General features: G+C 46.1%; 4 non-coding genes across 4 annotated transcripts; all 4 read left to right on the top strand.

Annotated features, from left to right (window-relative positions):
• Nucleotides 1–69: 69 nt before the first annotated feature.
• Nucleotides 70–260, top strand: LOC137604302 (U2 spliceosomal RNA). The gene has a single exon (XR_011037416.1). It is a non-coding gene; the product is annotated as a U2 spliceosomal RNA (small nuclear RNA).
• Nucleotides 261–1565: 1305 nt separating this feature from the next.
• Nucleotides 1566–1756, top strand: LOC137604291 (U2 spliceosomal RNA). Its single transcript, XR_011037405.1, has one exon. It is a non-coding gene; the product is annotated as a U2 spliceosomal RNA (small nuclear RNA).
• Nucleotides 1757–2953: 1197 nt separating this feature from the next.
• Nucleotides 2954–3144, top strand: LOC137604532 (U2 spliceosomal RNA). The gene has a single exon (XR_011037619.1). It is a non-coding gene; the product is annotated as a U2 spliceosomal RNA (small nuclear RNA).
• Nucleotides 3145–4505: 1361 nt separating this feature from the next.
• Nucleotides 4506–4696, top strand: LOC137604521 (U2 spliceosomal RNA). Its single transcript, XR_011037608.1, has one exon. It is a non-coding gene; the product is annotated as a U2 spliceosomal RNA (small nuclear RNA).
• Nucleotides 4697–5000: the final 304 nt, after the last annotated feature.

The raw sequence follows: 5000 nt of genomic DNA, 5'->3' as shown, positions 1-5000 counted from the left end.
GATTCTGTGGACCATCAAAGTAAAGGTCAGGGTGGCACCTGGGTCACCTGTATCTGACAATATTACAGTATCGCTTCTCGGCCTTTTGGCTAAGATCAAGTGTAGTATCTGTTCTTATCAGTTTAATATCTGATATGTCCCCTACCCGGGGACTATATATTAAATTGATTTTTGGAACAGGGAGATGGAACAGGAGCTTGCTCCATCCTCTCCACGCATCGACCTGGTATTGCAGTAGCTCCAGGAACGGTGCATCTCCCCAATGTTGTTCAAAAATAATGCGGTGCGATCACAAGCATGTGATCATGCGATGATCTGTCAACGCTTTGAAAAATGTTTACGCTTGAGTAAAAAGTGAGTGTACTTGGTAGGCTAGATGGCACTGTATAAGAAATATTAGATTCTTGCATTTTTTGAACCTTAATTGTTATGAATAATAAGTCATTTGAATGTAATCTGGCAAGAGCATTATATCGTGATCAACAATATACTGGTGTTGTATAATAGCTGCTCTCAGGCAGACAGGAAGGCTGTGTTTGTAACGTCCACATTTTGCCGACCTGCGGCCGTTGCCTTTGGGATATGCTTCCTGTCCTGTTCTGTCCTGTCCTTCTGTCTGTCTGTCTGTCTGTCTGTCTGTCTGTCTGTCTGTCTGTCTGTCTGTCTGTCTGTCTGTCTGTCTGTCTGTCTGTCTGTCTGTCTGTCTGTCTGTCTGTCTGTCTGTCTGTCTGTCTGTCTGTCTGTCTGTCTGTCTGTCTGTCTGTCTGTCTGTCTGTCTGTCTGTCTGTCTGTCTGTCTGTCTGTCTGTCTGTCTGTCTGTCTGTCTGTCTGTCTGTCTGTCTGTCTGTCTGTCTGTCTGTCTGTCTGTCTGTCTGTCTGTCTGTCTGTCTGTCTGTCTGTCTGTCTGTCTGTCTGTCTGTCTGTCTGTCTGTCTGTCTGTCTGTCTGTCTGTCTGTCTGTCTGTCTGTCTGTCTGTCTGTCTGTCTGTCTGTCTGTCTGTCTGTCTGTCTGTCTGTCTGTCTGTCTGTCTGTCTGTCTGTCTGACTGACTGACTGACTGACTGACTGACTGACTGACTGACTGACTGACTGACGTCATAGTTAAAATGTTAAACGGTCGCTGGCCGCCATCCCGGAGCCACAGAATACCTTAACCCAAACGCATTCCGTGTGGTTACTGGATTCTGTGGACCATCAAAGTAAAGGTCAGGGTGGCACTTGGGTCACCTGTATCTGAACATATTACAGCATCGTTTGCTTGTCTGTCTGTCTGTCTGTCTGTCTGTCTGTCTGTCTGTCTGTCTGTCTGTCTGTCTGTCTGTCTGTCTGTCTGTCTGTCTGTCTGTCTGTCTGTCTGTCTGTCTGTCTGTCTGTCTGTCTGTCTGTCTGTCTGTCTGTCTGACTGACTGACGTGATAGTTAAAATGTTAAACGATCGCTGGCCGCCATCCCGGAGCCACATAATTCCTTAACCCAGACGCATTCCGGGTCGTTACTGGATTCTGTGGACCATCAAAGTAAAGGTCAGGGTGGCACCTGGGTCACCTGTATCTGACAATATTACAGTATCGCTTCTCGGCCTTTTGGCTAAGATCAAGTGTAGTATCTGTTCTTATCAGTTTAATATCTGATATGTCCCCTACCCGGGGACTATATATTAAATTGATTTTTGGAACAGGGAGATGGAACAGGAGCTTGCTCCATCCTCTCCACGCATCGACCTGGTATTGCAGTAGCTCCAGGAACGGTGCATCTCCCCAATGTTGTTCAAAAATAATGCGGTGCGATCACAAGCATGTGATCATGCGATGATCTGTCAACGCTTTGAAAAATGTTTACGCTTGAGTAAAAAGTGAGTGTACTTGGTAGGCTAGATGGCACTGTATAAGAAATATTAGATTCTTGCATTTTTTGAACCTTAATTGTTATGAATAATAAGTCATTTGAATGTAATCTGGCAAGAGCATTATATCGTGATCAACAATATACTGGTGTTGTATAATAGCTGCTCTCAGGCAGACAGGAAGGCTGTGTTTGTAACGTCCACATTTTGCCGACCTGCGGCCGTTGCCTTTGGGATATGCTTCCTGTCCTGTTCTGTCCTGTCCTTCTGTCTGTCTGTCTGTCTGTCTGTCTGTCTGTCTGTCTGTCTGTCTGTCTGTCTGTCTGTCTGTCTGTCTGTCTGTCTGTCTGTCTGTCTGTCTGTCTGTCTGTCTGTCTGTCTGTCTGTCTGTCTGTCTGTCTGTCTGTCTGTCTGTCTGTCTGTCTGTCTGTCTGTCTGTCTGTCTGTCTGTCTGTCTGTCTGTCTGTCTGTCTGTCTGTCTGTCTGTCTGTCTGTCTGTCTGTCTGTCTGTCTGTCTGTCTGTCTGTCTGTCTGTCTGTCTGTCTGTCTGTCTGTCTGTCTGTCTGTCTGTCTGTCTGTCTGTCTGTCTGTCTGTCTGACTGACTGACTGACTGACTGACTGACTGACTGACTGACTGACTGACTGACTGACGTCATAGTTAAAATGTTAAACGGTCGCTGGCCGCCATCCCGGAGCCACAGAATACCTTAACCCAAACGCATTCCGTGTGGTTACTGGATTCTGTGGACCATCAAAGTAAAGGTCAGGGTGGCACTTGGGTCACCTGTATCTGAACATATTACAGCATCGTTTGCTTGTCTGTCTGTCTGTCTGTCTGTCTGTCTGTCTGTCTGTCTGTCTGTCTGTCTGTCTGTCTGTCTGTCTGTCTGTCTGTCTGTCTGTCTGTCTGTCTGTCTGTCTGTCTGTCTGTCTGTCTGTCTGTCTGACTGACTGACGTGATAGTTAAAATGTTAAACGGTCGCTGGCCGCCATCCCGGAGCCACATAATTCCTTAACCCAGACGCATTCCGGGTCGTTACTGGATTCTGTGGACCATCAAAGTAAAGGTCAGGGTGGCACCTGGGTCACCTGTATCTGACAATATTACAGTATCGCTTCTCGGCCTTTTGGCTAAGATCAAGTGTAGTATCTGTTCTTATCAGTTTAATATCTGATATGTCCCCTACCCGGGGACTATATATTAAATTGATTTTTGGAACAGGGAGATGGAACAGGAGCTTGCTCCATCCTCTCCACGCATCGACCTGGTATTGCAGTAGCTCCAGGAACGGTGCATCTCCCCAATGTTGTTCAAAAATAATGCGGTGCGATCACAAGCATGTGATCATGCGATGATCTGTCAACGCTTTGAAAAATGTTTACGCTTGAGTAAAAAGTGAGTGTACTTGGTAGGCTAGATGGCACTGTATAAGAAATATTAGATTCTTGCATTTTTTGAACCTTAATTGTTATGAATAATAAGTCATTTGAATGTAATCTGGCAAGAGCATTATATCGTGATCAACAATATACTGGTGTTGTATAATAGCTGCTCTCAGGCAGACAGGAAGGCTGTGTTTGTAACGTCCACATTTTGCCGACCTGCGGCCGTTGCCTTTGGGATATGCTTCCTGTCCTGTCCTGTCCTGTCTGTCTGTCTGTCTGTCTGTCTGTCTGTCTGTCTGTCTGTCTGTCTGTCTGTCTGTCTGTCTGTCTGTCTGTCTGTCTGTCTGTCTGTCTGTCTGTCTGTCTGTCTGTCTGTCTGTCTGTCTGTCTGTCTGTCTGTCTGTCTGTCTGTCTGTCTGTCTGTCTGTCTGTCTGTCTGTCTGTCTGTCTGTCTGTCTGTCTGTCTGTCTGTCTGTCTGTCTGTCTGTCTGTCTGTCTGTCTGTCTGTCTGTCTGTCTGTCTGTCTGTCTGTCTGTCTGTCTGTCTGTCTGTCTGTCTGTCTGTCTGTCTGTCTGTCTGTCTGTCTGTCTGTCTGTCTGTCTGTCTGTCTGTCTGTCTGTCTGTCTGTCTGTCTGTCTGTCTGTCTGTCTGTCTGTCTGTCTGTCTGTCTGTCTGTCTGTCTGTCTGTCTGTCTGTCTGTCTGTCTGTCTGTCTGTCTGTCTGTCTGTCTGTCTGTCTGTCTGTCTGTCTGTCTGTCTGTCTGTCTGTCTGACTGACTGACTGACTGACTGACTGACTGACTGACTGACTGACTGACTGACGTCATAGTTAAAATGTTAAACGGTCGCTGGCCGCCATCCCGGAGCCACAGAATACCTTAACCCAAACGCATTCCGTGTGGTTACTGGATTCTGTGGACCATCAAAGTAAAGGTCAGGGTGGCACTTGGGTCACCTGTATCTGAACATATTACAGCATCGTTTGCTTGTCTGTCTGTCTGTCTGTCTGTCTGTCTGTCTGTCTGTCTGTCTGTCTGTCTGTCTGTCTGTCTGTCTGTCTGTCTGTCTGTCTGTCTGTCTGTCTGTCTGTCTGTCTGTCTGTCTGTCTGTCTGACTGACTGACGTGATAGTTAAAATGTTAAACGATCGCTGGCCGCCATCCCGGAGCCACATAATTCCTTAACCCAGACGCATTCCGGGTCGTTACTGGATTCTGTGGACCATCAAAGTAAAGGTCAGGGTGGCACCTGGGTCACCTGTATCTGACAATATTACAGTATCGCTTCTCGGCCTTTTGGCTAAGATCAAGTGTAGTATCTGTTCTTATCAGTTTAATATCTGATATGTCCCCTACCCGGGGACTATATATTAAATTGATTTTTGGAACAGGGAGATGGAACAGGAGCTTGCTCCATCCTCTCCACGCATCGACCTGGTATTGCAGTAGCTCCAGGAACGGTGCATCTCCCCAATGTTGTTCAAAAATAATGCGGTGCGATCACAAGCATGTGATCATGCGATGATCTGTCAACGCTTTGAAAAATGTTTACGCTTGAGTAAAAAGTGAGTGTACTTGGTAGGCTAGATGGCACTGTATAAGAAATATTAGATTCTTGCATTTTTTGAACCTTAATTGTTATGAATAATAAGTCATTTGAATGTAATCTGGCAAGAGCATTATATCGTGTGTAATCTGGCAAGAGCATTATATCGTGATCAACAATATACTGGTGTTGTATAATAGCTGCTCTCAGGCAGACAGGAAGGCTGTGT

Source organism: Antennarius striatus, chromosome 11 (genome assembly GCF_040054535.1).
Source record: "Antennarius striatus isolate MH-2024 chromosome 11, ASM4005453v1, whole genome shotgun sequence".
Classification (NCBI taxonomy): domain Eukaryota; kingdom Metazoa; phylum Chordata; class Actinopteri; order Lophiiformes; family Antennariidae; genus Antennarius; species Antennarius striatus.
This window is presented reverse-complemented; position numbering and strand designations above follow the sequence as displayed.